Here is a 25,248-nt window from a genome sequence, read left to right on the forward strand (position 1 = left end):
CAGACAATGCAACCAACCCTATTAAGCATGGAGTTGGATGGTCAGATGTATCTAGTTTGCATATACCAACATTCCTCAGGAATATATGCAAAATGACACATCTGTAGGATATTGGCAGGAATCATCACTAATAGATATAATAAAGTTTGCCAAATAACATTAGGAAAAACTAAAATTTGGGAAGGGCAGACTAAAATGCCAGAAATAGACACAGTACCACCATACGTTGTGATGTTTAATTGTATGAGAGTTGCCATGTGTTGTCAAAGGATGCTGATCTTAATCCACTGCTAAAAGTAGATTTCGCACACACACACAAAAGGTAACTATGTGAGGAGTTAGATATGTTAATTAGCTTGACCATAGTAATAATTATAATCATTTCACTGTGTATATCAAATCATCACATTGTACACCTTAAATATGTGTAATTTTTGTTTAAAATTTTCTACTAAAAATTATTTTAAAAGTGACCATAATTCATAGTGTCTTTGGCATCTCAAGAGATTAAGATGTTTGTATTATAACTAAGTAGCCTTTCCACAGGGCTGGCTTCAGAGTTAGGGTGTGACATATGAATAGTGTAAGACAGTTTATTCTGTAATATTTTATGCAGTTTTGCACCATTTTGAATTTATTATGCCAGGGACTTTCAATCGGATTTATTTCTTAAGTTTCAAAACCCACTAAATTTGAGGAAAGAACAAAACATTTTGTCACTGTGCAACTGCTAACAAATTCATCTTAAATATTCCACTGAGTACCTACAGAAAAGCTTGAGTGCACTTGAGGAATTCAGTCATGTATTGGATATCAGACATACTCTGGTATGCTAACAGAAAACTACTATAGCTATTCAATGAATTTGGTAAGTAGCAGGATACAAAATTTATGCACAGAAATCTCTGGCATTCCTATACACTAACGATGAAAAATCTGAAAGAGAAACTAAGGAAACACTCCCATTTACCATTGCAACAAAAAGAATAAAATATCTAGGAATAAACCTACTTAAGGAGACCAAAAACCTGTATGCAGAAAACTATAAGACACTGATGAAAGAAATTAAAGATGATACAAATAGATGGAGAGATATACCATGTTCTTGGATTGGAAGAATCAACATTGTGAAAATGACTATACTACTCAAAGCAGTCTACATGTTCAATGCAATCCCTATCAAGGTACCGAGAGCATATTTCACAGAACTAGAACAAAACATGTTACAGTTTGTATGGAAACACAAAAGACCCCGAACAGTCAAAACAATCTTGAGAAAGAAAAACGGACCTGGAGGAAACAGACTCTCTGACTTCAGACTATACTACAAAGCTACAGTAATCCAGACTGTATGGTACTGGCACAAAAACAGAAATATAGATCAATGGAACAGGATAGGAACCCAGAGATAAACCCACACATATATGGTCACCTTATCTTTGATAAAGGAGACAAGAACATACAATGGAGAAAAGACAGCCTCTTCAATAAGTGATGCTGGGAAAACTGGACAGCTACATGTAAAAGAATGAAATTAGAACACTCCCTAACACCATACACAAAAATATACTCCAAATGAATTAAAGACCTAAATGTAAGGCCAGACACTATAAAACTCTTAGAGGAAAACATAGGCAGAACACTCTATGACATAGATCACAGCAAGAACCTTTTTTTACCCACCTCCTAGAGAAATGGAAATAAAAACAAAAATAAACAAATGGGACCTAATGAAACTTAAAAGCTTTTGCACAGTAAAGAGAACAATAAAAAAGATATAAAGACAACTCTCGGAATGGGAGAAAATATTTGCAAATGAAGCAACTAACAAAGGATTAATCTTCAAATTTTACTAGCAGCTCATGCAGCTCAATATCAAAAAATCAAACAACCCAATCCAAAAATGGGCAGAACACCTAAATAGACATTTCTCCAAAGAATGTATACAGATTACCAACAAACATATGAAAGGATGCTCAACATCACTAATCATTAAAGAAATGCAAATCAAAACTACAATGAGGTATCATCTTACACTGGTCAAGATGGCCATCATCAAAAAATCTACAAACAGTAAGTGCTGGAGAGGGTGTGGGGGAAAGGGAACCCTCTTACACTGTTGGTGGGAATGTAAATTGACACAGCCACTATGGAGAACAGTATGGAAGTTCCTTAAAAAACTAAAAATAGAACTACCATATGACCCAGCAATTCCATTACTGGGCATATACCCTGAGAAAACCTTAATTCAAAAAGAGTCATGTACCAAAATGTTCATTGCAGCTGTATTTACAATAGCCAGGAAATGGAAGCAACCTAAGTGTCCATCTACAGATGAATGGGTAAAGAGGATGTGGCACATATATACAATGAAATATTACTCAGCCATAAAAAGAAACAAAATTGAGTTATTTGTAGTGAGGTGGATGGACCCGGAGACTGTCATACAGAGTGAAGTAAGTCAGAAAGAGAAAAACAAATACCATATGCTAACACATATATATGCAATCTAATAAAAGAGGTTCTGAAAAACCTAGGGGCAGGACAGGCATAAAGATGAAGATGTAGAGAATGGACTTGAGGACACAGGGAGGGGCAAAGGTAAGCTGGGACGAAGTGAGAGGGTGGCATGGATATACATACACTGCCAAATGTAAAATAGATAGCTAGTGGGAAGCAACTGCATGGCACAGGGAGATCAGCTCAGAGCTTTGCAACCACCAAAGGGGTGAGATAAGAAGAGTGGGAGGGAGATGCAAGAGGGAGGAAATATGGGGATATTCATATGCATATAGCTGATTCACTTTGTCATATAGCAGAAACTAACACAGCACTGTAAAACAATTATACTCCAATAAAGATGTTAAAAGAAAAACAAAGAAAAAATATACAGCATATCAAAATATGTTGAAATCAAATAAAGTTGTGCTAAAAATGAAAGTAACAGCACTTAGAAATGAAGAAATGTCTGAAATCAGTTATTTTACTTCATAGAAAAGAAGAACAAGAACAAAGTAAATAAAAAACAAGAAGGAAGTGAATAAAAAATAACAGAAATCACTGAAAATAAAAACAGAAAAGTAGAGAAAAATCAGCAAACTCAAACTGATCCTTTGAAAAGATCAGAGATCACTAAAACTGAGAAATCTCTAGCAAGACTGATAATGAAAAGAGAACACCCAAATTACAAATATTTGGAATGAAGAAGGATTTTCACGACCAGTCTCACAGACATTACAAAAATAAGAGACTACTACAAATTGCACTATGCACATAAATTAGACAACTTTGATAAAATGGATTAATTCCTTGAAGAGTACAAACTATCAAAACTCACCCACGATAGACCAAATAATTGAATAGTCCTACTAATATAATGAAAATTTAATTAGTAGTTAAAAACTTTCTAGAAAAGAAATTAACAGATTTAGATGGCCTCACTGGTGAAGTCTACCAAACATTACAGAAGCAATAACAAGACCTCTGTCCAATCTCTTCCTGAAAATAGAAAAAAACTTCCAAAATTATTTTTGAGTGCCTCATCTTCCTGATACCAGAACCAGGCAAAGACACTACTTTAAAAAAATAAAGAAAATTATAGACCAATATTATTCTTCAAGAACGTAAACACAAAACATCTCAACAAAATATTAGCAAACTAAATCTGTATCTATATTTCTAAATCTATATATCTATATCTATTTATGTCTCTCTGTCTATCTATCTATCTATCTATCTATCTATCTATCTATATAGTGTAAGCCCTTGCCACCAAATTGGGGAGTTTGGTTTATTCCTGTGAAGAAAAGATAGTCTACTATTTTAAAAATATCAATCAATATAATTTACCACATTAATATTCTAAAGAAAAAATGCCACATGATCATATCAGTTGATGGAGAAAAAGCATTTGGTAAAATTCAACATCTATTCGTGATAAAAAAAAATCTCAGCAACCTAGAAATAAAAGAGAATCATTTCACTCTGAAGAAGAGCATCTACAAAAGCCTACAGCTAACATCACACATACATTGAAGGGTACAGGAGCTCCGAATGGGCAATGCTGGAACAATTTGGGCAAAATAGATAGACAAAGTATCATTAAACTATAACACAAAGTATAAAATAAATATCAGTGAGTTCATATTAGTATAATAATTGAATAAATTAATAAATGATGGAGAAGAGACCAATTTTTTGTGAAGAAGAATGCTGAATAATTTATGTAGATTCTTCACCCTCAAGAAGAGGGAGCCCAAGCCCCATTCCTTACACATAGGCTGTGCAGGTGGCTTCCTTCCAAAGAGTACATCATGGAAAGGGAGGAATAAAGAGTCACTTTACTATGGAGAAACTTGCAAACACAACTTCCACCAGTGATCGTCAAAATCAACAGTGGTAAAACATGTTGATAATATATGTCCCTGATGTGATAAAAATGGCACTTAAACTCTGGTTTTCCTCTCCAAAATCCATAACCCCAGTTTAATCATTAGAAAAATATCAGGAAAAAGTCAAATACAGGGACATTCTCTAATACCTCACCAGTACTCTTCAAATTGGTCAAAGTCATCAATGTCAAAGAAAATCTGAGAAACTTTTACAGCCAAGAGGAGTCTCAGGAGAAATGACAACTAAATACAATGTGGTATCCTGGAGGGCATCCTAAAACTGAAAAAGGACATTAGGTAAAAACCAAGACAATATGAATAAAATATGGGCTTTAGTTAAAAATAACATATCAATATTGGTTCATTAATTGTAGCAAATGAACTATACTCATATAAGGTATTAATAATAGGGGATACTGGATGCAGGGTATATGGGAGCTCTCTGTAATATCTTCTCAAACTTCTGTAAATCTAAAACTGTTCCAAAAGCTAAAACTGATTTGAAATCAACTGATGCATTTCACCATCTTATGAGAATAAATGAGAAAAAACATAATTTTATAATGTATACATAAAAATAACTTGACAAAATCCAACAACCATTTATGATGAAATATCTTAGCCAAATTGAAATAGAACATTCTAAATCTGATAAAGAGCATATAAAAAACCCTACAACTAGCATCACATTTAATGATCAAATATTGAATTCTCGTCTCACTATGATCAAGCACAAGACAAGATGAAACTCTTACTTCTCCTACACATTAACAAAAAATGGACCAAATATTTTAATAGACATTCCACAAAGCAATATGTATGAATTGCCAATAAACACATTAAAAAGTTATCAATCTCATTTATCGTTGGGGAAATCTAAATTAAATCCATAATGAGATATCATCTCAAACTGAAAAATGACCACCAAAATGGCTAAAGTTTAAAAGATTTAAAACACCAAATGTTGGTGAGGAACAGGGGAGCTGGAACTCTCATGCAATGTTAGTAGGAATGTAATATGGTACAAACACTTGAAAATGTTCTGGCACAGAAGATATTCTGATGGTTTCTTAAAAAGCCTAACATATGCCTTTTCTACAACCCAGAATTCTTCTCCTATTTATTTGTTCCAGAGAAATGAAAACATGTTTATGGAAAGACTTTCCCAAGAATGTCCATAGCAGCTATATTTATAATAGTTAAAAACTGGAAAACATCACTTGTATCCATTGATAGATGAATGGATAAATAAACTTTGGTACATTCCTGCAATGCAACATTACAATGAATAGGAACAAATGTGTGACCTATGCAAGACCATGGATGAATCACAAAAATATGCTGGGCAAAAAGCCCTACACACAATAGACTACATGATTCTATTACATTTATATGAAATTCTACACAAGAAAAACTGATCTTGGAAAACAAATCTGAACAATGATTGCCAATTTGAGTGAAGTAGAAATGAATACTGACTGGGAAGCGGCATGAGGAAACTTCCTGTGGTGAGATTAATATTGTATATTTTGATAGGGGTTTAAATTACATGTATACCTTTGGAAAAACATCAAATGTAGACTTATTATTTGTGCATTTCATAGTGTATAAATTTTACAGTCTCTATAAACAAATATTGAAATCTAGTTATTGGCATACATGTTTAAGCAACTAAAAAGTTGTGTACTGATGTCTGCAATTTATTCTGAAGTGCTTCAGAAATTAAGTGATCAATATCAATATGTGATAAAGCATGCATAATAAAATGATAATGGTAAAATCTAGGTGGAGGTATTTAGATATCTATTGCAAATATTTTTCAATGTTCTGTTTTTGAAATTTTTCGAAATCAAATCTTGGAAAAATTACAATTCTTTATACAAATGTCATTTTCCCACCAAAGCAGAAGATAGGCTGATGCAGAAACTGCTTTTAATCTACTCACTCAATCTTAATAAGGTCACTGAGCCCCTTGTTTACCATTTTATATTCATAACTTTCCCTATCTCTCCTACTGCTGTAATCCAACAATAAATTTATGTGCTCTTAAAGATTATGATATCTGGGCTTCCCTGGTGGCGCAGTGGTTGAGAGTCCGCCTGAAGATGCAGGGGACACGGGTTCGTGACCCGGTCCGGGAAGATCCCACATGCCTTGGAGCGGCTGGGCCGTGAGCCATGGTCGCTGAGCCTGTGCGTCTGGAGCCTGTGCTCTGCAACGGGAGAGGCCACAACAGTGAGAGGCCCGCGTACTGCAAAAAAAAAAAAAAAAAAAAAAGGATTATGATATCCCAAGAGACTTCAGACTAGCAAGCCTAATTGTTTGGAAGGCTCTTATTTACTGACCTATATTTATGTGCCATGTGTGTATGGTGGGGAGCACACAAACAACGGTAATTCTCCACCAGGAGGCACATTTTAATAACTGCTTTAAGGGAGCAAAGGCTTACAGGGTCTGCTTCCAGCATGTTTCTTATTTACTCTAGGGTCTTAGCTAAGATTTTAAACCCTGAATATAGCAAAGAGACTACATCTTACCAGAGTGCTGTGAAATTACTCATGTATTGGAGTTACACTATCTATTTTCTCCATCTATTATCTTCTCAGCCAGCACATGGTATCCATGCCCTTGGAATCAAAGTGGAAAAGTTTTACACAATTGGACCAAAAAGGTGGTTTTTAAAGACTACTCTTTGAAGTTGAGTTAGGATGTTCTAAAAGAACTTGTACAGGGGTGCTCTATTGAGGGCTGTCGATTGGGGCAGTAACTGTTAATGTGCCTCCATTTGTACAAAGAGTATGATTAGTGTAGGGAACCTCAAGGTGTATGAGGTCATGCTTTGGTTATTGCTGTTAGCAACCCCCTTAAAACTTAGTGGTTTAAAATATGATTTATTTACACATGATTCTGCCATGTAGGCAGGGCTTAGAGGGGAAAGCAACACTCTGCTCTATGTGATGTCACCAGGTGGCTCGACTGGTTTGTAGTATTTGTTTCCAAGATGGTCTTAATCACATGGCTAGCAGGTTGGTCTGGGTTCTGCTACTTGTGGGTGCCTTGTTTTCCTCTGTGCCTCTCCCCATCACTTACAGCATGGCAGTCTTGAGGAAATTGGAAGTCTTACCTGGTAGCTGGCTTATCCCAGAGCACAAGAGTCAAAGCTGCCAGATATTTTTAATACCTGAGCTTGGAAGTCTCAGAACATCACTTCTGCCACATTCCACTGTTTAGAGCGCTCAAGGGCTAGTCCAGATTCCCAGGGAAGGAAATAGATTCCCCTTTTGAATCAGAGGTCAGGAGAGACAAGAAACCATTGCCAAAGAGCATATGTGTTGAGAGACAGCATTGTGGTCATTTTCTTAACACAATCTACCACATGTACCACATCTAACAAAGTCAGGTTTTAATGCATTCATTACATCCTATTACTCATAGGTTTCCTGACTAAAGGGAGACAACATTGCAGAAAAGCCAGCTAACCAAGGTTACAGAAATTTATTCTCCAACAATTCTCCTTATGTATGTACGGATTCCTCTCACCTCACCTCTCCTAATTCTCTGCTCCTCAAATACACCTCTTGTTGGGCTCAAGAGAAATTTGTCTTGACTTTTAAAATTAGACATTGAAGTGTCTTTGCTTTACCTTAACTTGTATCTATAATAGTTATTTTGATTTCTCAGTGGTAAGATTTGTCTTTTCCCTCATCTTTTTATCACACTTCCCCTTTATTAGCTTTTGCCTAAGGCCGCCAAAGTTACCCCTTTCCTGATTCATGCCCCAGCTATTTTTCTAATCAAGAAGGATCACATCTTTATACCATGTAAGCCACTCTTTGAATCCCAAGTCAAAAAGTGGGGGTAGCAGGAGAAGGGGGAGTCAGAATTCTTGAAGGGCCAGGGAATATGTAGCACCACGTATGTTAATTAGTGAAGTTAAGAGATGTTGTTAGTCAATTAAAATAGCCTGTACACACTGCTATATTTAAAATGGATAACTAACAAGGACCTATTGTATAGCACAGGGAACTCTGCTCAATACTATGTAACAACATAAATGGGAAAAGAATTTGAAAAAGAATAGATACATGTATATGTACACCTGAATCACTTTGCTGTACACGTGAAATGAACACAACATTGTTAATCAATGATACTCCAATATAAAATAAAAAGTTAAAAAAAATAGCCTGTAAATTGGCTCAAATTTTCCCAAGGCTTCCAAACTTCCAACAAGTTCAACCATACTCCAAAGATAATGAACAGCATCGTCAACGTCTCCTCATTTCATCTAATAAAGAAAATTAGTGTCTGACAACAGCCAAACTCCCTAGTCCTCACAAATCACCTTGGGCTTCTTGTGCACATGAAATTATATAAAAATAAGAAGATATAAAGGAATTTCTTGCTTATCTTAGGAAAGACCACCTCTAACAGGTTGAAGTTTGGAGGTGACTAACATGCAAGTTATGGAGAGCATTTTTTTTTCTATTTTCTAGTCTTTGCTTCTTCTTTGTAATCAATTTTTGCCCTGTCATAAAACTGGCCATCTTGTGTTTTAACTTCACTTCCCCTCCATTTGCTGAAGTGAAGTAAGTGGAAGGATGAAAAAATAGAAGACAATTTTCAAAAGTATCATGGGCCATTGAGTAACCTAGTTTTGTGTCTCTTGGCTTCTGCCTCAACAAAATTACTCTCTTTTTTCAAAAACCTTTTATTTTGTATTGGAGTATAGCTGGTTAACAATGTTGTGATAGCTTCATGTACACAGCAAAGCAACTCAGCCATACATACACATGTATCCATTCCCCCCAAAAATTCCCTCCCATCCAGCCTGCCACATAACATTGAGCAGAGTTCCCTGTGCTATACAGTAGGTCCTTGTTGGTTATCTGTTTTAAATATAGCAGTGTGTACATGTCAATCCCAAACTCCCTAACTATCCCTTTCCCCCACCCTTCCCCCCAGTAACCATAAGTTTGTTCTCTAAGTCTGTGAGTCTCAACGAAATTATTCTGATGAGCTTATCTGGTTAATATATGCCTGCACACAAACATACACACACACAAAGGCATATGCACATATTTCTCTTTGTTTTCCTCTTTCAGAGCTTAAAACATTTTATTACCTAATTTGTGCCTCAACTTTGGATTTGTAAATTCTCAGGTTTCATGTCAAATATATTTCTTTTCACAGATAATGAATTTGAAGTCTTTATGAACATGTAAAGGTATTATGCTATTTTATCCTGGTAATGAGAGTAGAGGAGAATAAATGAGAGATGTGACTCAATTATGGAGGCAAATTAGAGTTATCAGATTAGGGGAAAAATCATGGCAAGATGGGGTAGAAGAGAAAAAATAAACTATGTTAAGACTGGTCATAAGCAGAGCAGATTTGGGGTAAAATACAGAACCTTTAGATTTCCTGTCAAAATCATCACAAGATTCATCAGTGATTTGAAAGAGACAGATGTGTGAGCAAATAATCATGGTAAATGTTGTCCCTGATCTAACAGAAATCTTTAAAGATGCTATGAGAAGAAGATGAAGAAACCAGAACACTTGAAAAAGATTTCCTGGAGGAGGTAGAATTCAATCTGATTCCTTAGGAGGATGAGAAGTGGTAACGGCCCTTTGGGAAGCTGGACGAGCAAGTGCAAAGTATAGAGATACCCAGAGCACTGCCTGGTTAAGAAGTGGTGGAAATCCTGTGTTCTGGTAGCCTCAGGTGCATGCCCTGGAGAGGTGGGAAAGGATATTGGGGCTCACACACCTGACAACATTGAATAGGCAGAGCTGCTCCTCACTCTAGGAAAGAGAAACCGAGGACAATGAGGCTCAAACATTGGTGCTGAGGTCAACAACAGGCTGGTGGAGTTTCAGAGAAGGATGGAGAGAAATGGGCTAATGTTTTGAACTTACTATGAGGGCAAAGGCAGCAAAGCTGAGATGACTTTGTGGGCAGTGTCCCCAGACCCCTAATTTTCCCTCCAAGAGAAATAACCCAAGTTTGATTTTGGGGGCATTTGAACAGAATGTGTAGGGAGGAAGTTCCCCGAATCCACACTGCCTGGAAAGAGAAGAGAAGGGAGAGAGTGACAACTAGCTGAGAAAAGAGACAAGAGCAGAAAAGGCATGGGCATCTGCCTGTGAGGTGGCAGTCAAAAGCAGGAGCTTTGGTGGCAGAGGTGACAGCTGAGGGAGAGAAGAGGACCCCAAGTGGGAGCAGGGCTGAGACCCGCAGTGGAGCCCCCATCTGCAGCATCTGCACAAATATTAACTCTCCAGCCTGAGAGAGAAACTGCTGGAGCTAGTAAAATTTTATTTTATTACAAGATAAAAGCATATGTACAGACATTGCAATAAAGCATATCAGAGAGTTATTAGAAATCTTCAGAGAGTTAGAATCTCTTGTTTTGAAAACTGCTGCAAAACTGCAAAGCAAATACCCACAAGCTTAAAAGTAGAAATTAAATTTAAGGATATCATATTCGATGGTAAATAACACTATCTCTATATGAACCTTTAGATGAACCTATTATTGATGAGGAAGATAATTTTAAAATGAATTGCTATGTTATTGAAGATACAGTGATTGACTGCAGAAACAGGAGTTTTGAATTGTGTGCAAATCATGAATCTGCTTTTGGATTCTTGTATTTCATCCACAAGTTACAGGAAATGCCAGAGGAAACATTAAAACATGATCATGGAAATTTACTTTTAAAATGAAATCGGTACACACAAGAACCTGCACACAGGTTCTTGTTTATAGCAGCTTTATCCATAATCACTAAGACTTGGAAGCAACCAAGATATCCTTCAGTAGCTGAATGGATAAACAAACTATGGCACATTTAGACAACGGAATGTTATTTAGTGCTAAAAGGAAATGAGCTATTAAGCCATAAAAAGACATGGAGGGACTTTGAATGTTTATTACTAACTGAAAGAAACCAATCTGAAAAGATGATTCCAACTTTATGATATTCTGGAAAAAGCAAACTACAGAGACAGTAAATAGATCAGTGGTTTCCAGAAGCTGAAGGAAGGAAAGGATGGAATTGGAGGAAGGGAGATGGGACACAGAGGATTTGTAGGGCAGCAAAACAGTTCTGTATGATACTATAAAGGTGGGTTCATGTTACACATTTGCCCAAGCCCACAGAATACAGAATACCAAAAGGGAACCCTGATGTTAACTATGGACACTGAGTGATTATGATGTGTCAGTGTAGGTTAATGGACTATAATAAATGTACCATCTGGTGGGGGATATAGGTAGTAAGAGAGGCAATGCATGTGGGGGCAGAAACTCTCTGCACTTTCTGCTCAATTTTGCCTTGAACATAAAACTGCTGTACTATATAAAGTTCATTTTTTAAAAATAGCAAACTGAATTTATATTTGAATACAAAGTTCATAATATTTTAAAAAATTGTTCCACAAAAATTATCTTTAGGTACACTAAAAAATGTATTTCTTTTTTTTGAACACTGAAAAATTTATTTAAAACCATACAATTTATGACCAAGTGACAATACATTTTAAATTCAAAGTGTTTGCAGACACTTTAACTAGTACTTATTTTTATTAATTAAATTTCTTTTAATCATGTTTCAAAATAATTTAACAGAAATTTATCCTACAGTTTTCACAGCATATAATAACCTTCAGTCATAGTTGCAACAACAAAAGATTCTACTTAAAATAAAAAAAATATGTTTTGTGACCTTTCATTTGCCAAGAGCAAGTGATGTTGCTGTCAATTATGTCAATAGAAAATTAAGTTGTTTTTCTGAAGAAACAAGAAAAGTCTCAAACAATCTAACCTTACACCTAAAGGAACAAGAGAAAGAAGAACAAACAAAACCCGAAGTTAGTAGAAGGAAAGAAATCATAAAGACCAGAGCAGAAAAAAATGAAATAGAAACAAAGAAAACAATAGCAAAGATCAATAAAGCTAAAAGCTGGTTCATTGAGAAGACAAACAAAATTGATAAATGATTAGCCAGACTCATCAAGAAAAAGAGGGAGAGGACTCAAATCAATAAAAATGAAAACGAAGAAGTTGCAATGGACACAGCAGAAATACAAAGCATCATAAGAGACTATTACAAGCAACTCTATGCAATAAAATGGACAACCTGGAAGAAATGGACAAATTCTTAGAAAGGTATACACTTCCAAGACTGAATCAGGGAGAAATAGAAAATATAAACAGACCAATCACAAGTAATGAAATTGAAACTGTGATTAAAAATCTTCCAACAAACAAAAGTCCAGGACCAGATGCCTTCACAGGTGAATTCTATCAAACATTTAGAGAAGAGCTAACACCCATCCTTCTCAATCTCTTCCAAAAAATTGCAGAGGAATGAACACTTCCAAATTAATTCTACAAGGTCACCATCATCCTGATACTAAAACCAGAAAAAGATACTACAAAAAAAGAAAATTACAGACCAATATCACTGTTGAATATAGAAGCAAAGTTCCTCAACAAAATATTAGCAAACAGAATCCAACAACACATTAAAAGGATCATCCACCATAATCAGATGGGATTTATCCCAGGGATGAAGGATTCTTCAATATACACAAATCAATCAATGTGATATACCATATTAACCAATTGAAGAATAAAAAACATATGATCATCTCAATAGATGCAGAAAAAGCTTTTGAAAAAATTCAACATGTATTTATGACAAAAACTCTCCAGAAAGTAAGCATAGAGGGAACCTACCTCAACATAATAAAGGCCATATACGACAAACCCACAGCAAACATCATTCTCAATGGTGAAAAACTGAAAGCATTTCCTCTAAAATCAGGAACAAGACAAGGATGTCCACTCTCAACACTATTATTCAACATAGTTTTGGAAGTCCTACCAATGACAATCAGAGTAGTAAAAGGAATAAAAGGAATGAAAACCAGAAAAGAAGAAGTAAAACTGTCACTGTTTGCAGATGACATGATACTATACATAGATAATCCTAAAGATGTCACCAGAAAACTAATCAATGAATTTGGTAAAGTTGCAGGATATAAAATTAATTCACAGAAATCTCTTGCATTCCTATACACTAACAATGAAAGGACAGAAAGAGAGGTTAAAGAAACAATCCCATTCACCATTGCAATGAAAAGAATAAAATGCATAGGAATAAACCTGTCTAAGGAGGTAAAAGACCTGTACTCAGAAAACTATATGACAGTGATGAAAGAAATCAAAGACGACACAAACAAATAGAGATATATACTATGTTCTTGGATTGGAAGAATCAACCATGTGAAAATGACTATACTACCCAAAGCAATCTACAGGTTCAGTGCAATCCCTATTAAAGTACCAATGGCATTTTTCACAGAACTAGAACAAAAAAGTTCACAATTTGTATGGAAAAACAAAAGACCCTGAATAGCCAAAACAATCTTGAGAAAGAAAAATGGAGCTGGAGGCATCAGACTCCCTGACTTCAGACTATACTACAAAGCTACAGTTATCAAGACAGTATGGTACTGGCACAAAAACTGAAATATAGATCAATGGAACAGGATAGAAAGCCAAGAGATAAACCCACACACCTATGGTCAACTAATCTATGACAAAGGAAGTAAGGATATGCAATGGAGAAAAGACAGTCTCTTCAATAAGTGGTGCTGGGTAAACTGGACAGCTACATGTAAAAGAATGAAATTAGAATACTCCCTAACATTATACACAAAAATAAACTCCAAATGGATTAAAGACCTAAATATTTAGACCAGACACTATAAAACTCTTAGAGGAAAACATAGGTAGACCACTCTTTGACATAAATTACAGCAAGATCTTTTTTGACCCACTTCCTAGAGTAATGGAAATAAAAATAAACAAATGGGACCTAATGAAACTTAAAAGCTTTTGCATAGCAAAGGAAAGTATAAACAAAGTGAAAAGACAACCCTCAGAATGGAAGAAAATATTTACAAATGAATCAACGGACAAAGGATTAATCTCCAAAATATATAAACAGTTCATGCAGCTCAATATTAAAAAAAACAAACAACCCAATCCAAAAATGGGCAGAAGACCTAAATAGACATTTCTCCAAAGAAGACATACAGATGGCCAAAAGTCACATGAAAAGATGCTCAACAACACTAAATATTAGAGAAATGCAAATCAAAACTACAATGAGGTATCCCCTCACACTTGTTAGAATGGGCATCATCAGAAAATCTACAAACGACAAATGTTGGAGAGGGTGTGGAGAAAAAGGAACCCTCTTGCACTGTTGGTGCAAATGTAAATTGATACAGCCACTATGGAGTACAGTATGGAGGTTCCTTAAAAAACTAAAAATAGAATCACCATGTGACTCAGCAATCCCACTACTGGGCATATACCCTGAGAAAACCATAATTCCAAAAGACACATGCACCCCAATGTTCATTGCAGCAGTATGTACAATATCCAGGTCATGGAAGCAACCTAAATGCCCATCAGCAGACAAATGGATAAAGAAGATGTGGTACATATATACAGTGGAATATTACTCAGCCATAAAAAGGAAATGAAATTGAGTCATTTGTAGAGACATGGATGGACCTAGAGACTGTCATACAGAGTGATGTAAGTCAGACAGAGAAAAATATCGTATATTAACACATATATGTGGAATCTAGAAAAATTGTACAGATGAACCGGTTTGCAAGGCAGAAATAGAGACACAGATGTAGAGAACAAACGTATGGACACTAAGGGGGGAAAATGGGGTGGAGGGTGGTGAGGTGAATTGGGAGATTGGGATTGACATATATACACTAATAGGTATACAATGGTAAGTAATAAGATCCTGCTGTATAACATAAATAAATATATAAAATTCAAAAAAAAAAAGAAAGTTAAATTGCTTTGGATACTCATTTTGATGAGTTAGTAAAGGTATTTTCAGAAAAGGGAGCCACGGAAACCTTATGCTCAGTCAAGATATCAAATTAATGAAATATTTTTATTATTTATTTGCTTTATAAAATTATTACACCAGAATATATTTTTCAATTTATAAGTTTGTGTTGTTGCTTTTGTATAAAATTACTCTTATGAAATTGTATTAATAATAAAATATTTCTAAATAAAAAGAGCCTCTGTTTTAGTACCTTTAACTGTACTTTTTTTTTCCTGCTTTTTGAACAAGAGGGCCCACATTTTATTTTTGCAGGAGCTCTACAAATTATGTCTCTGGTTGTATTGGGTTGGCCAAAAAGTTCATTTGGTTTTTTTCTGTAGGAGTTATGGAAATGTACTTATAAATGTACTAAATACATAGGATATATTTATTTGTCTACCTCAAATGTATTTTCATTTCTTCTTAGAGGTAGTTTAAGCTGCTCAGCTTCCTCTACATCACTAATGTATTCTGGCTAATTTTCTCTTTCAGATTAATTACTCTGGATGAATTGCATGGGCCTATAGGGTAAACAAGTCTAATAATTTGTCAACTTCCTCCAGCCCTCTGTGTGCTGTAGTTTGTAATAGAACTTGTCACTAATGTATTTGTTCACGTTTGTGAACGTTTCTTCCTTCCAGTGAATAGAGGAGCGTTGAACCCATCAGCCCGAGGTGGTGTTGCCTAATCCCCAGTTTAAATATGAGCTGGCAGAGCATCAACACTGGTTCTTCAGGAACCATCTCCAGGACTGGTTCTTGGACCCCACGAATGAGTTTGCCTCTGGAGTCTGTGGGCCCAGAAACTGAGGGGAACTTCCTTAAACACTACTTTGATCCCAGCTGTCCCCTGGCTTGTAGCAGATGCCAGTGCTGTGCCAACTCACTCTGTGTCACACCAGGCCTTGAAGATCCTAAGAACAGGGCACTACTGTCCCTTCAAATTGGGAGAGAGTGTGCTTCAGGCCTGGCCAGCAGCGTGGCTGGTCTAGGGGAGCCATGGAGAAAGTGCATGGACAGGGTTCCACAACCAACCTTCCAGGGTGTGAGTTCATACAAATTCTGATTAATGACTATTGCTACTGTTTTAGGAAAAGGGGAGAGATATTCTGCCATGTGATATAGGGTGGATAGTCAATCTCTGAATCTAAACTATTTTGTTAGAAGAGGCAGAGAGGTGGTGATGGGAGTGGCCTGGGGAGATGTGAGTTGCCCCACAGTCTCACTCCCAATCCAAGATATGACAAACCTATAATATAAGAAATATAAAAAGCAGAGGATGTTTTCAGATAAGCACTCCGAGACACCTCCTTACACCCAGGTTGCTTCCCTAAGCCCTTTCTATACAGAAATTCTAGAACCTCCCCTGGAGAAGATGACTGATGGGAGACATGGAGGCAGACAGTGCTCTCCCACGAGAAGCATAGATTCCTGATGTTCTGTGATATGGAAGGTTCCGGAGCCAGGTACAGAGGGTAATTTGCTCACACCATGGTGACCTGGTGCCTTTTTGGTAGTCCAACAGAGACGGAGGTCTCAACATCACCGTGCAGTGTTTACTCAGCGTGAGGCTGGTCTTTCTCCCAGACGTGATTTGGCAGTCTGCTCACAATTCTCTGTATCCTCTGAAGACTTAACTGCCACTCTGTTCTCTGCTTTGGCTGATTAACTTCAGATCTCTAGCTGAGAAGTGCCAGTGCCTTCCTTTGACTACACACCATACATAATTTATCTGTAACAAATCTCTCATATCAGCCCTTATTATCTCTCTTAGCTTTGATTTATGACATAAGGCGTATAACTGTGTCTTTTACTCGGTTCTCCAAACTGATATGGAATTTCTCCTTCAGTAGTAAATTTAAGGCTCGGTTTTCTGAGAGAAAATTTGTTAGACGTGATCCAAGCAGAGGTGGATTGCTGGGGGGCCGGTTTTCTTCCTGTGAAGAATACATGGGCTATAGGCCTGTAACCATCTCTCCAGCATCCTGCCGGGAGGGAGAGGAGTGACTCCCCTGATTGGCCAGTTCCGGAGAGTAACCACACATGCTCAGCTAGGATCTGTTCTCTGCCTTGGAAACAAGCTAGCTGAGGCCACCGCTGTCCAATGTAAACTGAGACTCAATGGGAACATCTATCTAATTCTGGAATGCAGTGATCTCTCACATAAGCTACATCCTCCAATTTAGCCCCTAGCAATAAACAGTTTATAATTTAACCACTATCTTTATTTAAGGTAGATAAAGGGAGAGAGGCAAGTAGAACATTGTTATTTATTGTAGGCCATGGGATAACCCAATGTGTGTTTTTTGGTTAGCAGAGTCAGTTGAATTCCACACCCATTTACCACTGAACAGTACAGTTGTCTCTACTGGGTGAAGATTAACTTGACCTACAATTGCTTAGTTTTCCCTCACAATTATTTACAGAAGTATAATTTGCATACATCCCAAGAAACCCTTAAGGATGAAACCCTTAAGGCTAGTTAATGTTTGAAGATGAAGCACGGGATAGTGATTATTTCTGGACAATTCAACTATGAAGAATGTATGCATCTAGGCGGTGTTGCCTCTGGATCCTTCCTGCTTTCAGGGTTTCTGGCAGAAATCTACAATGAAGGACCTGTTACTGGTGAACTAGTAATTGCTGGGTTCAAGTGTGTGTGGTGGCCCATACTTCATCCCTACAGAAAGCTGCTCTGCTACTTTGAGATCCTCATTATTGCATTTTGTTAATTCCAGTATTTCAGAATTAATCCATGCTTCATCCAAATGCAAAATAGGTGCTAGTGCTGCAAATGAGCAGAAAGCCAAGAGGAAAACAAACAACAATGACTGAGGAAGAGCCAGTCACGAGACAGGCTTTTGATGAACTGTGGAGCAGTCTTGGCAGTAATGTCATGGTTAACAAATCACTTGTTGCTGCACTTTTACACTATTTTTATCCACAAAATATAGTCAGTATATTTTCAGCAAAATTTATTCTAAATCTAGCATAGATGGGGAATTCAAAAGGTGCTCCTTGATTTGAAGGACTCATGGGTGTGGAGAAACTCACCTCTGAAACTGAAACAAGTAGAATTCTACACTTGTGCAAGAGATCAGCTGAAGGTACAAGAAACTTCTCTGAGAAGTGATTTAAATTCTGTTAATAAAACCAGTGTATCTTGTCACTAAATCAGTAAGATGAGATGGTTTTGAAAATATGTAGCCTTCTTGTATTTTCTAATGATGTGTAATCAATTACTACAGTGTTATCACGGTCTACCTGGATTCTCTGTTCTGGGTCAATCCAGGTTACAATTTGCTATCTGTTGGGCTGCATTCTCATCTGGAGGCTTGGCTATGGAAGAATCCATGTCCATCTCTTTCAGGTGGACAGAATTCATCTCCATGGACTGTATGATGGAGGGTCCTGCTTCCTAATGAATGGAGGCTGCCCCCAGAATTGAGAAGACACCCACAGTTTTCTGCCACATGATTCTCTCCATAGGAAGTCATGACATGGCAGCTTGCTTCTTCCAGTCCAGAAGGAGCCTTTCCTCGTAAGGTCTATTTCCTTATAAGGTCTCCAGCTGTCTTTTAAGGGTTTTCAACTGATTAAGTAAGGCCCACCCAAGATAAGTTCCCTTTTGCTTAACTCTAAAAAATCAGCTAATTTATGATTTAATTATCTGCAAAACCCACCAATTTTGCCTTACCATGTAACTTAATGAAGGGAGTGAAAACTATTCCTTTTGCCAAATAACATAGCCTAATCAAAGGATTGACATCTATCACGTGTCATATTCTATTGATTAGAACTAAGTCACATTTTCTGTCACACTCAAGAGGAGGGAATAAATCCTCGAAGGTCGGCATCAAGCGTATCTGCCACAATACTTTATAGTTTACAATATTTGCTATAACTTGTTATGTGGCAAATTGAGTAGATTTTAGAAAGAGGGAATTCAGTATCTTCTTAGATTTACCCAGTTTGTCCCAGAGAAATGGGGATTCGACTCTAGCAAATTTTTATTGGTTATGTGAACAGATAAATACCACTCAAGTTTTCTTTGACTAATGAAAATACCCCTTAAGAAAGTCACTCCCTCCATTCTAACTCTGCTCATCAAACAACGTTGTAATTAACATTTCACTCTTCTGAATGAACATACACATCACAAGAGGCTGTTCTCAGAAAATTAATAATACCAACAGCTCTAACCCTGCTGTGAATGATTAAATTGTCACTCTGTTTTTCTCTCCATTTTGAAATGTTTTAAGTTGAGATACTGCCTCCATGCTTGATCAACTGGAGTGAGCTAACTTTTTCCCGTAGAGACCCATATAAAGTACCTGCACTGAGCAGCTCTGTCTGAAGTGGGCAGGACAGTTTCTTCTTCAGCATCACTCTATCTGCATTGCCTCTCTCTGCACTAATGTGATCTTCACGGTCTTCTGTCAACACGGATCTAGAATCCATGTTCTTCTGTTAAGGGAATGGTCTCTCAACAGGGCCTTTTAGCAGTAGAAACATCTCCCAATACAGAACAATTTCTAGGTGGTGATAAATGAGGGAAATTAGTATAGAAGCAGACAGCTGACAGAAACCAAAGTGTCTGGGTCTGGCTTTAAAACAACATAGTGTTAAGACACAGGTAGAGTGTTTTTCTCTGCCCTGCTTCTGTTACCCCTTTAAGAATGGGGGCAGTGACTCCCCCCTCTCCCCTCAGAGCTGTCACTTAGGGAGTCATGGCAGTCCTGACTTGTCAGCTTTAAAAATTCTCCAAAAGCCTTTCCATGCATTGCATGTTACTGCTGCACACAGTAGGTCCCCCTTGGGAACTCACAGGCATTTCCGATTTGAAGGAATGGGGTTCAGTCACTACATGCACCACAAGGAACTAACTGAATACCAAGACCCTGGATCCAGCTTTTTGGACCCAGAAATCTTGATTTCTGAACCAACACTCTCACCGACCACTGCTGTCTCTGGTCTTAGATTTCCCAGCCTGAAATGCAAATCACATTAGTGCAAATTTACCAGCTCCATTTGAACTTAGCCTCAGAGAGCTGAGCAACATCATTAATAGTGAACTACGTACTTCCTTACCAGTTTCCTCTCCCATCCTAAATATGGGGGAAGCTCTGGAGCTCAGGCCTTCCTTGTGTGTCTTCTTTTGAAGGACTTTTCCTTCTCTACCCCACGTCCTTCAGTGCTTGTTAGGATCCCACCTCGTTTATTCTCTCTAGTCTTCTCCCTTTATTCCTCTAACTACATCTCCCTTGTATTGGGGATGAATCTCTCCACCACTCCAGTCCCTGTTTAAGATTTCTTCATTCCCTCATCAAGAGAAACACTCTTGAAGATACCCAATCCAGTAGGAACAGACATTAAGTAGTATTTTTGCAGAAGATTTTAAGAATTTAAGGGTATCATGAAGGTGTTCTCTGGCTTTTGTAGTTCATCTACGTTGCCAAGACATAATATTAAAAGATCATACATTCTCCAATACATCATACTTGACAAGTGAGCTCTTTTTGAATATATATGATTCTTAACATTTGTTCCATTTACAAAAAAAATTTTTTTTCCTAAGGCTAGATGAAGTAACGGTCAAAACCAAAACACCAGAAAAGAATTACTGTAATGAACAAATTTTCTAAGATTTGTAAGGTAAAACTGGAATCTCAGTATGACAAACTAATTCTAAGAATGCAGTATTGATTTCAATCAAGATATCTATTTGAAGGTCAAAGTGGAAAGTACACACAGAGTGACACCTGGAAAATCTTTTATTTTATTAAATGACACAATAGGATGTCTTACCCACCCCTCACAGAGATCTTGGAGAATTCCCCATGTGCAGTAAGTTACAGTTAAACGAAATTATGTGAAACACCTGGTAAAGCCAAATTCAGTGACTACCTTGTTTAGAACACTCATCTCTGGACCCTCCCCAAAAATGGCACAAGCATGAGAAACTTCCCAGGAAATACCATCCAGCACTCCTGCTGCACAATCTCTCCACCTGTTCTCTTTTGGCCACTAATCCTGAATCACTAGTCCCCCACAATAGGTTGTGTTCGAGTATCTTTTTAGTTTAATTTCACATTGTTAAGCCTGAGAACACAAATGTCGCATATCTGTAAGTAATCATCTGAATCAGGTTTTGTTTTCTGTCTTTGGAGTCTGACAGTTAAGGCCTTCTCTGGCATAGAAAATTCTGTGATTCTCTTTTTGGACAGAAGAGTCCATAATCAACCTAGGGATGTGCTATGTTCAAGGAGAGACAAGTGTCGACCTGAGACAGACAGAAGAATTTATTTGATGGAATAGAGAATGCAGCTTCTGCCAGAAGCTCCTGATGATTTTTGTTCTTCAGCCTCTGTTCTCAACAATTAATTAATCCACTAATGAATATGTACTGAGGCCCATTATTAAATATCTATTACATTTATACTTGTGTTAAAGGTTCCAAAGGGAAGAGAAATTAGATTGATGAGATATACATAATGATGATTGCAGAAGTCTCAGAGAATTTGCAATAATGGCCACCTCTGTTTGTTGTTTTCCTTCTATGTGCTAGGCACTTTTTTAGGGGCTTCACACAAATTATCTAAAATTGTCCTTGGGGTGGTATTACTAGCCATCTTCTAAAAACAAGGATGGCGGGACTTCCCTGGTAGCACAGTGCTTAAGAATACTCCTGCCAATGCAGGGGACACGGGTTTGAGCCTGGGTCCAGGAATATTCCACATGCTGTGGAGCAACTAAACCCATGCGTCATAGCTACTGATCCTGCACTCTAGAGCTCACGAGCCACAACTACTGAGCCTGCAAGCCTAGAGCCCATGCTCCACAACAAAAAAGCCACCACAATGAGAAGCCCACACACCGCAACGAAGAGTAGCCCCTGCTCGCCCAACTAGAGAAAAGCCCATGTGCAGCAATGAAGATCCAACGCAGCCAAAAATAAATTAAAATTTTTAAAAAACATACAAATAAAAAAATTAAATTAAATTAAATTGAAACAAGGAAGGCAAAGCTCAGAATAAATTTATCCAAATCTTCACATACATAATACATGAAAAAGAAAGCATCACTATTATATTAGCATGACAATATAACCAACAGATAATTGTTGAGGGCTTCTTATGCAAGTGGGATTATCAGAGGATGAGATGTGTATCTGATGAGTTGGAATGAAAATAGGATGGATTTGAATTGAATAGTTCAAGTTTTTTCAGGCTAAGATGGAATAGTTTTAATCTTGGGACCTAAAAATTAGAGAAAATTTATCTAGCCATGGTCTTGGTATTGAAAATAGGTTACTTAATATCTATAAACCAATTTGTTTTTCCACTGAACTGGATAGAAATGGCCAATTTTAACCTCTGTGATTATACTGTTTTCTTTATGTTTTATGACATTTCCAATTTTTGAAGCTAATGATGAAAAGCAACGAAGATGTCAATAATAGAAAACAACCATGGACAGAGTACATCGTATGTTATTTGCCAAAAGTATGAGAGTGGGGGAGGCAGTTATCTTCACTTTCCTCAGCTGTAGAAAAAGGAATAACTAATATACATGATGTGAAAATGAATGACATAATATATGTAAAGTACTCAGTATCTTTGAGGCACATGTAAAGACAGAATTAGTAGATATTACCTTTGGATGGGAAAATTAGCTTTTGTCTAATTGCCATCAAATTCAGCTTTCAAAATAAAAGTTCTTGGGTAGTATCTCAATTCATTTTCCTGGTGAGATCTACCTCTCAAATAAATCCACCAGTTTTCAAAAGATCAGGCATATTATGTAGTCAGCTTTTCATCTTGCTCAAATTTCAGCACATTTGAAGATCTCTAATATCAGTTTCCCAGCACCAGTTATTGAAGAGATTGTCTTTCCTCCATCTAGAGAAAATGTTAATCCAAAAAGATACATGCAGCTCAATATCAAAAATACAAACAATCTAATCCAAAAATGGAGAGAAGACTTAAATAGACATTTCTCCAAAGAAGATATACAGATTGCCAACAAACACATGAAAGGATGCTCAACATCACTAATCATTAGAGAAATGCAAATCAAAACTACAATGAGGTATCACCTCACACCAGTCAGAATGGCCATCATCAAAAAATCTACAAACAATAAATGCTGGAGAGGGTGTGGAGAAAAGGGAACTTTCTTGCACTGTCGGTGGAAATGTAAATTGATATAGCCACTATGGAGAACAGTATGGAGGTTCCTTAAAAAACTAAAAATAGAACTACCATATGACCCAGCAATCCCACTACTGGGCATATACCCTGAGAAAACCATAATTCAAAAAGAGTCCTGTACCACAATGTTCATTGCAGCTCTATTTACAATAACCAAGACATGGAAGTAACCTAAGTGTCCATCAACAGATGAATGGATAAAGAAGATGTGGTACATATATACAATGGAATATAACTCAGCCATAAAAAGAAATGAAATTGAGTTATTTGTGGTGAGGTGGATAGACCTAGAGTCTGTCATACAGAGTGAAGTAAGTCAGAAAGAGAAAAACAAAAACTATATGCTAACACATATATATGGAATCTTAAAAAAAGTGGTTCTGAAGAACCTAGAGGAAGGATAGGAATAAAGACGCAGGCATAGAGAATGGACTTGAGGACACGGGGAGGGGGAAGGGTAAGCTGGGACAAAGTAAGAGAGTGGCATGGACATATATACACTACCAAATGTAAAATAGATAGCTAGTGGGAAGCAGCCGCAAAGCACAGGGAGATCAGCTCAGTGCTTTGTGACCACTTAGAGGGGTGGGATAGGGAGAGAGATGCAAGAGGGAGTAGATATGGGGATATATGTGTATGTATAGCTGATTGATTCAGTTTGCTATAAAGCAGAAACTAACCCACCATTGTAAAGCAATTATACTCCAATAAAGATGTTAAAAAAAAAGATTCATGCACCCCAATGTTCATAGCAGCACTATTTATAGTAGCCAAGATGTGGAAGCAACCTAACTGTCCATCCACAGATGAATGGATAAAGAAGATGTGGTATATATACACAATGGAATATTACTCAGCTACAAAAAAAGAATGAAATAATTCCATTTGCTCTATGGATGGACCTAGAGATTATCATATTAAGTGCAGTAAGCCAGACAATTATCATATGATATCACTTATATGTAGAATCTAAAAAAATAATACAAGTGAATATATTTACAAAACAGAAGTAGACTCACAGGCATAGAAAACAAACTTATGTTACCAAAGGGGATAGTGGGGGGAGGAAAGATAAATTAGAAGTTTGGGATTAACATATACACACTACTATATATAAAATAAATGACAAGGACCCACTGTATAGCACAGGGAAGTACACTCAATATTTTGTAATAACCTATCATGGAAAAATATCTGAAAAATTATATATATATATATATACACACACACACACACACACACACACACACACGTATAACTGAGTCACTTTGCTGTATACTTGAAACTAACACAACACTGTAAATTAACTATAGTTAAATAAAAATAAAGATTGCAGAAAGTCAAAAAAAAATCTTTAGGAATATCCAAGGTTATAAACTAGTGCTGGTATTGAAAAATTTTGCTTTTGGTGGTGTTTATCCTCAATGAATTTAATATTATTCACCATTAGGAGTTCTTGGCAAATGATATATCATACACACAGTTAAAACATGAAAAAGAATGAGGCCTTTAAAGAGTTTTAAGGACCTAAACAAAACTTAGACCTGGCTTTAAATTCAGACTCCCTCGGAGATCTTTTCAGATTGGAAATAATTATCTTCCCTTCACAAAAAAATGGAATGAAATCTCTGCATTCTGGTGTCTCTTTCTACTTCTACCTGGAGGATTAAACTGACAGAAACTGTAATCAAAATGTTGGATCTCAG

The sequence above is a fragment of the Phocoena phocoena genome, chromosome 3 (genome assembly GCF_963924675.1).
Source record: "Phocoena phocoena chromosome 3, mPhoPho1.1, whole genome shotgun sequence".
Taxonomy (NCBI): Eukaryota; Metazoa; Chordata; class Mammalia; order Artiodactyla; family Phocoenidae; genus Phocoena; species Phocoena phocoena.